A 13,114-nucleotide genomic window follows, 5' to 3' on the forward strand; every position below is an offset into this window, starting at 1 on the left:
CTCCCCCTCCTCCGTGCTTTTGACGAGCCATGAGGCTTTTTTTCCCCTGCTCCCCCCCCTTCCTACTGGCTCCTCAAAAGCACGGCGGAGGAGGAGGAGGGGGCAGGGGTAACCCAGCGCTGACTGAGCTCAGCTGCTCCGAGCGGAGGGGAGGCGCCGTTGCCACACGCGGAGATGCCGGCTGGAGCTTTGGCGGCTTCATCTCAGCCGCAGCGCCGGGCGGCAAATCCGGCAGTGCTGCCTGTTAGAGGAGGATGAGGAGGAGGTGGCAGCAGTTCTTCCGGTGGCGGTGGGGGCTTTGGGGCTTCACAACTAGCCTCAGTCGCCCCGTGCTCCTCAAAGCAAGTCTGGGGAAGTCCTTTGCAGGCGGCCCGTTCTAGCTGCCTGCAAAGGACCTCCCCAGCTTCCGAAAGGGAGCGCGCGATCCGAGCCACAGTATACTAAATAATGACAAGAGGCAAAGAGCCTCATTTATTTTGGCCGGGAGCCGCATGCGGCTCGCGAGCCGCGTGTTCGCCACCCCTGAGCTATACCAATTATATTTCACATGCTAAAAGGCAATAAAAAGAAAATCCATTATTGCTTATATATCTGAATTAATTTGATAATGTGAAAAGCACAAAAGGAAGCAATGATGATTCTGTCCACTGTGGCAGTCAAAGGAAAAATGCATACAGGGAGTCTCTATGCCAACCCTCTACCACCTTAGTTCGCATATTTGTTGTAACGATGGTATGAAAAGGAGATATATTGATGACTACCAACCTTGATATCCCATTCAGATTCACAAAAATGTACAGAGAGGAACACATAAACAACATACTGCATATACACATGAGTATACATGGTAAAACTATACTATATATCAAAATTGTGTGTGTGTGTGTGTACTCATAATGCATGGCTGATTCAAAATCAATAGTAAAGGAGCAAGAAATCAAGAGATATGCCACAGACTGCCACTTAGTAGAGCAACCATGAAGGTCTTGAAATGTTGTGATGTGTTACAAAGAGAATTGTGCAAGCCTTCATTTTCTCTATGTCAGTCTATGTAAGCAACAGTTAGTCTTTGAAGAAGCAGGACAGGAAAAGTATTGACACTTTAGAACTTTGGTGTTGGAGAAACTCTTGAGAATAGCATGGACAACCAAGAAAACAAACAGATCATTGAAGAAATCAACTCAGAGATCTCACTTGAGGCACAAGTGCCAGATTCAAAGTAGAGCTATATAGTATGTCTGAATCCCCAGCATTAGAACATCTGGAAAATGTTCTAATGCCGGGGATGGGGAAAACAGAAAAAGATGAAGACCAGCAGCAATGGAGATTGACAAAGGAGATGAGTGTGGAGTTTGCAGATCAAGGAAGGAAGGAAGGAAGGAAGGAAGGAAGGAAGGAAGGAAGGAAGGAAGGAAGGAAGGAAGGAAGGCAGGAAGGAAGGCAGGCAGGCAGGCAGGCAGGCAGGCAGGCAGGCAGGCAGGAAGGCAGGAAGGCAGGAAGGCAGGAAGGCAGGAAGGCAGGAAGGCAGGCAAGCAAGGCTGGAGATAATTCATCATATAGAAAATATGTGTGGTCACTAGGAGTAAAAAGTAACAATGGCATAATCAATCAATTAATCAATCAATCTTTATATTCCACATAATCCACATAATTACTGAGAACAAATATCTCTTAATTGAATTAGACTTGTTTATGAGTTAATAAAATCTTTTCAAATTCACTGAAAAGTGATGTCGTATCTACTGCCCTCATTTTATTAATATTATTATTTATTAGATTTTTTAAAAAAAACCATATTTATTACTTTATAACTAACTCAAAGTGGCAAACATACCTAATGCTCTTTTTTTCTCAACAACAGTCCTGTGAGGTGAGTTGGGCAGAGAGAGAAAATGACTGACTCACAGTCACTAACTTCATGCCTAAGATGGAACTAGAATTCACAGTCTTCAGGTTTGTAGCCTGGTGACTTAATCACTAGACCCGTGATAGTGAACCTATGGCACACGTGCCACAGGTGGCACGTGGAGCCATATCTGCGGGCACACGAGCCATTGCCCTAGCTCACTCCAGTGTGTGCAGCCATCTGATTTTTGGCTGTCCACCCACGCTATCCTTCCCTTCCCATGAGTCTCCATGCAAGGCTCTGGGAGTGCATTTCTGGCCTCCAGAGGCTGGAGTAAGGCTGTTTTCACACTCCCTAGGCTCCAAGAAAGTCTCTGGGGAGTCTGGGGAGGATGAAAAATGGGCCTACTGGTCCTACAAGAAGTCAGAAAAATGGGCTGTTTCTGACCTCTAGAGGCTTCGGAGAGGTCTGCTAGGTCCAAAACGGAGCAAGGGGGGGTCATGTGCACATGCACGGGGGAGTAGGGTGCGGGAGCCGATTGAATCAAGATCACGTGAAGTGTTAATACCACTTTATAATGCCTTGGTAAGGCCCAGGGGCGGGTTCCTGCCAGTTCTACCCTCTTCTATAGAAGAGGTTCCACAAATCTACAGTGCCGTTTAGAACCGGTTCCAGCTCCCTCCCCCCGCCCGTAAGTACATCATCAAGATGAAGAGCAAGAGGAGGAATTCTGGGAGTTGAAATCAACAAGTCTTAAAGCTGTCAAGTTTGAACACCCCTGGGTTTGTTTGTTTTTTCTAAAGGGTTAGGGGTGCAAGGGTCTTGTAACTTGACAGCTTTAAGACTTGCGTGCTTCAAATGCCAGAGTTCCTGAGCCAACATTTTGATTGCTAAGCAAGAGTGTTGTTAAGTGAGTTTCACCACATTTTACAAGTTGGCCACTCCCACCCGGTCACATGGCTGGCAAGCCACTCCCACTCAGTCACATGGCTGGCAAGCCATTCCCACAAAGCAGGCCACACCTACAGAAGAGGTTCTAAAAAAAATTGAAACCCACCACTGGTAAGGCCACACTTGGAATACTGCATTCAGTGGTGAACACCATGATGTAGAAAAGATGTGGAGACTTTAGAAAGAGTGCAGAGAAGAGCAACAAAGATGATTAGGGGACTGGAGGCTAAAACATATGAAGAACGGTTGCAGGAACTGGGTATGTCTAGTTTAAAGAAAAGAAAGACTAGGGGAGACATAATAGCAGTGTTCCGATATCTCAGGGGTTGCCACAAAGAAGAGGGAGTCAAACTATTCTCAAGAACCTGAGGGTAGAACAAGAAGCAATGGGTGGAAACTAATCAAGGAGAGAGGCAACTTATAACTAAGGAGAAATATCCTGACAGTTAGAACAATTAATCAGTGGAACAACTTGCCTCCAGAAGTTGTGGATGCTCAAACACTGGAAGTCTTTAAGAAGATGTTGGATAACCATTTGTCTGAAACGGTATAGGGTTTCCTGCCTAGGCAGGGGGTTGGACTAGAAGACCTCCAAGGTCCCTTCTAACTCTGTATTGAATTATTGGTGTGAGCATGCGCATGTGTGTAATAGTGCATGTACACGTGCTTTTGACACCAGAGGGGAAAAAAGGTTCACCATCACTGCACTAGACCAAGCAGGCTATTTTTAGATATTGTATTTCGAAGCTTTTCCATTAAAATTATTTTTAATTATTTGGAATACCAATGCTCTAAAGTTGTAATGCTAGTCTCCTTCACTTTCTGGGTTTATAGATATTTTTGTTGTCATTCACAACTTCATTTGAAGTTAACAACCCATTGTATATCTCAGACTCTAGTTTGAAAAGCCTTTTTTTGGAGAATGTATTGAAAGACAAAATGTGTAGCCATTGATTAATTAGCTGGATCCAATAACAAAATGCAACTAAAAACAGACTACCTACCTAGCTTTCCAAGATGTGGAATGTCATCACATAAGGGCAATTATAGAAGTTGCTGGAAAATTTTTACTTTTCTAGTATTTGACACATTCCATTCTGGTAGCTCTGGTCCCATTATCTATGGAATGTTATATATATTAATCTTGCTGGTTTTATCTTCCCAGCAAGCTACCTGAGTTCTTAGGGCACCTTAGTTATTTTTATTGTGTCTCCTTTCACACGCTGTCTATAATTGTCACCTGGTGTAGGTAAGGCTTAAACATCATCTATCCTCATTCCCCATCCCCACTCCAGATAGAACTTTTAACAATCTTGCTTTCTGAACTCAAAAACTGCAAAATCTTTTAAACTTTGATTCTGCAAAGGTTCCAGTTATTCCAATTAATTTCCATCACTAACCTAATTACAGTCTATTGCCTAGATTCTACTGGTGATCAGATTAGATTGCTCATCTTGAAGACATCACTTGCACAGGAACAATCTTGCTTGCTAAATGGAATAAAAACAAGAAAACCAGAACCATGTGAAAGACAATGAAATAGACAACAGAACACACAAGCAAAAGCCAACAAAGTTGATTTCAAAGGGGAACATAGGTATCTTGGGAAGTGGCAAAAAAGGCAGAAAACTAGATGCCAAGAGTAGCAAGCATATCAGCTATCATGTCATATACTCAAACATTTAAATTCATGTCAAGTTATCCAAATATTACCCAAGGTGCTATAAAAATTGCCTTCACTTTTGTGCCAGAATGAAAAATGGCAGTCATATATTAATTATTTTATAGCAAGTATGTCACAAGAAAGGTATTTGTAATTTAGGCCTTTTGACCACGAAAGAAACCCTGAAAACTATGTCGCCTCCTACCACTCTTTGTGAAATATTGATATGCAATTCTTGGACCCCTTTGGCTTATTCCAGGGCTCAAAAAAAGATCCACATTTAAAACAAATGGAATGAGGCTAGGAGAGAGAGAGAGAGAGAGAGAGAGAGAGGGAGGGAGGGAGGGAGGGAGAGAGAGAGAGAGAGAGAGAGAGAGAGAGAGAGAGAGAGATATTTTGATTCTTTTATTTTTGCAATCAAAATACTAACCTAGGAAAAACACAAGCTAGTTAACATATGCCCAAGACAAAATGTGACCTCATTGGGAGGTAGTTGTGCAAATTGGAAAACCTTGACATGGGTCATATTTTTTTTTAACGCATAGACAGATATCTCTCAGTACCAGGGATCTATATTCTTCTGGTTACAGAATTTTCAATATTTTCATATCCTTTTTTTTTCACTCCTATGAACTGCAGCTTATAGCAGTGGTAATCATTTCCTGTGTTTGAAAAAGAGATGAAAGCATTCATGGATGAAAGCAAGTTGGATTTAATCTCCTTCTCTCTCATCCACTGCACTGTGCTGATCATTTTCCAAAAAAACAAGACTTAAGCTCATTTTTGTCATGACAAAACTAGTTTCATAATAATCAGATGGCAATTCCTAGTGTATACAATTCTAATATAATTACCAGGAGGGAAATGTAGAGGGAGTTGCAGGTTTGAGATAAAGAAAAGCCTGTGGAATTTTGTATTAATGTCTCTGACTCTCTTATTTGTGCAAGTAATCAATCTTTCTGGGAACAGAATAGTAATTCTTTCTGGGGGGAAAAATGACAAGAGTCTGAGGAAGAAAGAAGATAATCTGAGTTTCATTCTGTACACAGCAGGTCAGCTGTGATTGACAAAGCTCATCACAAAACTATAGCTCCCAGAATAATCCCAGTAGCCGAGTTTCATTTGCAGCCAGAGTAGTGTTAATGACATGTTTAACAGCTGCTTGTTGAAGTTTGGAATCTGCATTAACCTGCAGAGCAGTGAACAGAGAAATGAGGGAGTTGCATTGAAATCAAGCCTTCATTATGCTGACAGGCCAGGTTAAGGAGGAGAGAGGATGCTCTTCAGGAGGGAGGAGAAGTCTCCGGGTACCCAGGGTTCAATTGCAGATAAGGGCAGGGGAGAAGATGACAGGGTCTGATCAATATGCACAAAAGGAAGCTGACATGTGCTTAACTTGAGACTTTTAATGAAGGGAAGGGGTTACACAAGGCAGCAACAACACACACAGGAAGGACCAGCAAGGTAGCTGATGAGAGGGCAGCCATTACAAAGGAAAGGTAGCCTGCCTGCTTGGCTGCGCAACAATCATTTTGATAAGACCACCAACCATCCCTCCATATGTCTTTAGGAAGAGCTGCCCCATTCCTAGGTAAATCCGGGTCCCCTCAACTTCTCCAGTCAAGGTCTCTGTGTTTCTTTACTCTACAGTATCGATTGCAACGTTTTTACAAGCAAATATTTTAGAGGATATTTTACTCGGCTCTTCCTTTTGTCATGTGTTTGAGAATTGATCCAAATATGTTAAGCAATCTGGTGCTCTCTGGATTTATCAAGCTACCAAGTAGTTTTGGAACAGAACTACTGGAAAGCATACTTACATCTGCTATGTCAGAAGGATCGTGAGGCCCTGGTTATTTATTTGTCATCATGTTTAAAATGTATTATGGTTGCAATTAGTACTGGAACAACATTGTCCCCTTTTAAAATCTTCAATAAAATAGGCTATATATTACCTTTGTATCACCATTACAGTTTATAGTCATTCTACTATTTGAAAGTTCATTTCCAGTTATTCTATAGAGCACCAGTAGCTAGGAATGTGGTGGTATGCTTCCTATAGACTCTGTCTATTAATTTTGCAAAGAATTTATTTTCCCCTATTGGAAGTAGGGAATGCTGGCCCAGATCATTATTTCCTCAAAATTAGTACAGTTGAAGAAATACGCCATAAAGGAAGAGATGTGTGATCTGATTCACATTTAAATTTTTACAACATTAAGAAAATTTTGCCATTTCTCTTAAACACTAGCACCACTGGTCAGGTGTAAGCATACTATTATTAATGTTTCAGCATGTAATCATGAGCAGCCTCTTTCTCGAAGGAAATGAGGAATTGAACAGAGGAAAAGCTTGATTAAACACAATCGCTTCTTTCAACTATTAGCAGAAGAGCACTTGGGCCAAAGTTATCTACATGGGTTTCGTATAGTGCACCTGTATTTTGTACGTTTCTATGTACCTCTGCAATCTCTAAAACGTGAATATTAACATGCTCTTGAAATACTTATGTTTTGTAATAGCAGATTTCAGGAGAATTTTTATAAGGTCCCAAAGTGCCACAGGTATAAGACTTGAAAAAAAGAAACAAAATAGCAAAATACAGGAGCACTTTAAACTCTGCATCCCTTTGCAAAATCAAATTATGACTCTGTGCTTTCTCCCAGCCTCAAAGCTATGTTATTATCAAAAGGCGTAGTTGGCATTGTTCTTTTGTCCTCTAAAATGCATGCACCAGATTAAATGTATCCAGATATTTTTGACAGTCACATTTACACCTCAGATAGTTTTCTTAATTCATATTCTGAAACAAAAGTTGAAGAGAAAGATAGAGCAATAGCAGGCTGTTAGATATGAAAATAAGTAAAACATAAAACGAAGCGTGCTCTGTAGGCTTTAAAGAGACTTTTGTGGTGGGGGGGACATTTTGTTCCTGGATTCTGGTTAGCCCAGTGAGTCAGACATTTTAGCCAACTTTTCTAATTTGTGTCTAATTGTTGAGGCTGCATATAAAATGTATGTGTACTGAGAACACCTCACTCCTAAAACTGAAAATGTGACGAATGACTAAAATTAAAGTTCAGCTCATTGATCCCCTGATCCCCATGTCTAATTATCAGCTAGATTAAGATGCTTACTGAGTTCCCAAAATGTAATTTGATGTCTTTAATTAATTATATTTTACTAACCAATGCAACAATCAACCAAGATGCACAGAGCAGCTCACAGAGACCAGCATAGCCAACCAATGGATCTTTTCTACCCTAAATGTAATTAATACAAGCTAACATTCTGTTTAAGATTCTACTCAAGGTAAGATCAGTTTAATTTGGATGTGCGACAGAGATAGCAAAGTCTGCCCAACAGCAAAAGCAAATCAGATCAAAATAAAAACATGAAATAGAAGCATAGACAAATTAATACTAAAATATGAAAGCATAAATCAATTAAATATAAAAAATAAAGCATAAATTGATTCAAAAAAAGCATAAATTAATTTTTAAAAATAAACCACTCTCTTAAAAATAGTGTAAAGATTGTTTATAAAATTACCAATCAGAAGCAGACACAAAGGTATGTAAATTATAAAATTATACCACCGTGATCAATACAATGACCCAGAAATGATTTCCACTAATTTCAGTGAAGAGTTCCAGCATTACAAATGAATGCAAATTTCATAATTCCAGCATTCCCCTGCTCCATGATCCATGTCACAACTTTAACACTGTGCCAGATAACTCTCAGATTGACTGTAAAGAATGGGGGAAGTGCCTCAGTATCCATGCTTCTTTCACACCTAGAGGAAGGCAGGGTGAGTTCAGAACGGTGGGAAACTATCTGCCACATGGAGAAAATGCCACAAAACAATCTTTTGGAGAAGCAGCTGATCCAGAAGGTAACTGATTCAACAGATCTAAAGGAGACACAGGGTGGCCTTGGGACATAGTGGCATGATACTGCTTGACGATTGGTAGGGTTCTTGCGTGTGGAGAGGAAAAAGGCATGGAAAACAGACAAACATAATAGTTAATTGAATTAAGCTCTTTTTCTTCGTTGAAACAAAAACAAAAAGCAGCTGGAAGGAAACCAAATCCCTGTCTGTCACCTGAAAACCCTTGTTGAGCGCAGATAAAAATCTCAAATTGTTGTTATTGTTTTTCCTTAAAAGGAGAACAATTTTGCTTCTGTTGAAGTGGAGAGCAAATCATTTCAGTCACTGAACTGAAAGGAGATATAAACTGCTTCCATTCCTACCAAAAAACCCATTGTCCCCAATTCCCTGGAAGAAGTGAATCACCAAGTAGCCATTTTTCATAGGAAATCCCTCACCTTTTCCTCCCATACTTTCAGTCTCAGAGCAGTGTTAATCCAACATGCGAACTCATCATTTCTGTGGTTCTCAAAAGACTGATGGCATAAAAAGAATATCAGGACTTAATTAATATTCTTGACAGCTGTCCAACAAAACTGTTTAAAACATTTAATCAATGCCTTGCCCTATCATTATTTCAGGTTGCCCCCCCCCCAAAAAAAAAATCTTAACCCCACTCCACATAAAATGCAATTTAAAAAATTCAAGCAAGAAAAATCCTACAATGATTTAACCCCATTCTGTTTTTGCTGTTGTTTGTACCATATGCATTTGCCGGCCACATAGGGAAAATAAACCTGAATGGTGCCTATGAGGGGGAGCTGTTAAGCTGCCATGCCACCATTCTTTTGTTGCATTGAAAATGTGTCTAAGGCAGATTTTCAGTATGATACGATGGCGGAGAGGAAAAAGACATTTTGACCTTGAAGGAGGTTGTCTTGCGCCTCGGACAAGAGGAAGACAAGCAGGAAGCAGCATAAGTCAAGAAATACCAATTGAAAAAAAAATGTTCAGCCACAAGCACTGTACATGTACAAAACCACAAGAAGAAGTTGAAAACCTTTGCTGCTGTTTCAGGTGAACAGATACAGAAGAGAAATAAGTCAACATAGTTCTCAAACCCAACTGATAATGCAAGATTGGACAGGCTTAAAGCTATTTCCAAGCTAAATAAAAATCTTGTTTCAAAATACCACTTTTTGTTTAAAAGTATAGAATGACAGTATTCACAGTATTCGTAGCCAAACATAATTATCTGACTTCACCAGAGTTGAGGAAGCCACATACCGTGTTCAAATGTTACACAATGCTTGGCGGGGGAAAAAAGCTGTAGAAAAGTTGATACATATACAGCGCATGCATTCAAGAAAGCCACATAGTGCAAGTAACACTAAATCAGGTTCATGGGTGAATATAACCTAAGATCAAGCAGTGCAACATTACCACCTTTTGATAAATTGGCAGAGATTCAGATCCCTTCAACAGGTTCCAGGTGCCATTACGCAATATTCTACAATAGCATACACATATGTATATATGTTGTGAGGGCCTGCAAATGTCATCCAAAAGTATGACAGGCTCCCAGGGATACTTGACTCTTCATCGTAGCAAGGTGATCATTTTGATGCCAAAAATTACTAATTTGTGCTACATAGAATTTAGACTTCACCATCCGAACATTACACTGTAATTGAGGAGCAGCCAACACTGAGACTGGAATAGAGCAAGCTATTCACAAGAAACAATTTGAGAGGTAAATTATGTCTCCCCCTTCCACACTTTTTGTACTATTTTGTGTTATTGCCATTTCCCCCAACCCCTACTGATTGATTTCTGAACAGTTATCTTCTGGCACTCCATTGCTAATTATGCTTGCATGTGATATAGCTTATAAAGGTTGTGTTAAATTTTTCCCTTAAGCAAGCAAGATTGTTTTCTATCTCAGAAACCATCTAAAACAGGGGAGGGACCAGGAAAACTACAAGAAGTGTGAAGAAGCTTTTCTTTTCTTTTCTATTTTCTCAATGCCATCATTTTTATAGTTGTTGTTTCCTTATACACATTCCTCCACCTCAAATCAGCACGCACTAAAGATGTTTTTATAGAGTGGCAGAGAAAAAAGAGACCGATTACTAGACCTGATAATCCTCTCAAACATAATTTGGAATGACTCAGAGTGGCGGTGTGGGGAGGTTTGTTTTTTTTCCTGCAACTGTTTGGAATGAGGAAGAAAAGGAAATGTACTATAGTAAATAAAGTGACCTTATTAACACACTTACCCAAGATGTTTTCCTACCTGAGAAAAAGGGGATTTTTTTAATGTGTTGGATACGTGAAAAAGTTATACCTCTCTTAGAAAAAAAAAAGGAAGAAATAAGATTTGTGACAAAACAAAGAATATACCCCAGAATTATAACATACATACATTTCATACATACATATATTTAGGAAGCTAATGTAAAATTAAATTCCTGTTTTAGGCAGGTAAGTTAATAATTGCTTAAAACTGGATGTGTTTAGAATAATTTAACAATAGAAAAAATGAGTTTTAACAAATGAACAGTCGCTCTTCAGGAAATAAATTACTGATAAGATTTGAACAGAGATTATTTTTATTTTATTAGATATGGATTATGTAGATTGAATTAATAAGAATAATAGTACAGGTAAATCTTGGAATGAGCCTTGATTTATATGCCAATTGGATATTGTTTAAATGGAACAAAATAATGGAATAAAATAATAATAAAATAAAGGGAAAAACACTTATCCACTCACAAATTCAATCGGATTGGCAGGTATTTATTTATTTGTTTGTTTGTTTATATTTCATACTTTTAACCACCCATTTCCCTCAGGGCAAGCTAATTTCTGACTTCAGGGAAGGGCTTCTATATATTTTTAGATTCATGTTCCAAAAAACATAAATAGTTGTTTCATTTTAGCTGATCATGGAGCTGATCTAATACTTTACTGGCTGTATCCTGTAACATGTATGATGGTTATAGCTATTCTGGATAGCTTGCAGTGATTATAGCCACAGTAGACAAATATTGGTCCAGTGGTGATGATGAAATCAAAAGCTTTTTACATCCTTTGGCTCAATAATAGGCAGAGAGAGCAAGGAGGTATTGGAGAGCATCCTAAGTATTTCAATTTATTAAGAATAAGAGAAAAAACCCAGTAAACAATGTATTAATGAATGCAACCCTTATTAGCTAGTTGAATGAATCTAACTTTAAGACAGACAAAATAATTCTGAGAGCACTGATGATTCCGCATCAATATGGAGAACAGTAGCCAATGCAATTGGAGCATTTTTGTTCCTAACCTGAATAGCAAGAATTATGTACTGCTTGTCAGAATTGTGGATGGCACAAAATTGGGAGGTTGGGCCAACCCTCATGATGAAAGAATTAAATTTCAATAGACTCTGGAGAGGTTGGAAGTTGGGTTGACAGGAACATGATGTCCTTTACAGGAAGAAACATAATGAATTACATTTACAGAGGAAAACATAAGGTGCCCATTCAATAAAGGGGATTCATGGATTGGAGCAGTGGTGGGTTTCAATGTATTTTTCTACCGGTTTGCTTATGCACACGTGACACTTCTGCACATTGCACAAAGTGTCCGGGCGGGTGGGCAAAGCCTCCTGCCACCACCACTACACCCGATCCGGGGCAAAACAGCAGAAACCCACCTCTGGCTTAGAGTGGAATTTGATAGAAGAAATTGGAGAATATATTGCTGAGGGTTGGAATAGATGATATTTCAAGACTCTTCCTACTCCATAATTCTATTATTCTAAAGCAGACAGTTAACAAAAGAAAGCAAAGATGTTATTTGGCACTACACAACACAAGCTACCACACAGACTTTGTAAAAAGTCATTTCTGCCTGACCAGAATAGAGAGAAACATAGAATTACTTTAACTGACCTGGATGTTGCAAGTAACAAAACATGACACCAAGATACAAATCTCAAACAAATTGTGTCAGATATCAGGCTCCAAATACTAAGCTCAGTATTTGCATCAGAATGTTACCATGTACCTTCATTTGGATGTGATCTTGGCTCAGTGGTGGGTTGCAGATGGTACGCCCCAGTACGGCATACCGGAGCCAGCCCGGAGCATCGGATACCGTTCCGGTACGGTGCTCGGGAGGGCCCACCCGCCCACCCGCCCACTCGCCCAAGCGCCTTACCTGTCTTTTAAGGCTTCCATGCACACGCATGGTACACACAGGGCCTGCACGATGCTCCACTGAGAGCTGGAGCATCGCAGAGGCTTGTGGAAGCCTCACTGACAGGTAGGGCACATGCACGCATTGCATGTATGTGCTCACACGCTGCATGCGTGCATGTGTGTGACGCCGCGACTGTTCCAACAATACCGGTTGGAACGGAATCCGGAACCCACCACTGTCTTGGCTTGATGTAAAGTAGCAAAATGTCTGAAAGTTACAATTCTAAACTTCTCTCTGAGCAGGTGGCAATATCTGGCAAACCTTTTTTGAGATTCAGAACTAAGCAGGATTGGTCTTCGTTGGTAATTGTATGGGAGATCTCCAGAGACTCCTGAGCTTATACACTACATTTGGGAGGTAGAAATAATCCCCACCAAAAAGATAATGGAAATAATTCACCCCAAACTGATTGAAATTTTATCTTTTAACTTATATTACCTATCCTACCTTGTATTAACTTGTGTCCAAGTACCATTTTGGACTGTTTATTATACTATATACTCTTTAAAAATTAAAATTCTGCAAATTA

The sequence above is a fragment of the Natrix helvetica genome, assembly GCF_964273705.1.
Source record: "Natrix helvetica genome assembly, chromosome: 3".
Classification (NCBI taxonomy): Eukaryota; Metazoa; Chordata; class Lepidosauria; order Squamata; family Natricidae; genus Natrix; species Natrix helvetica.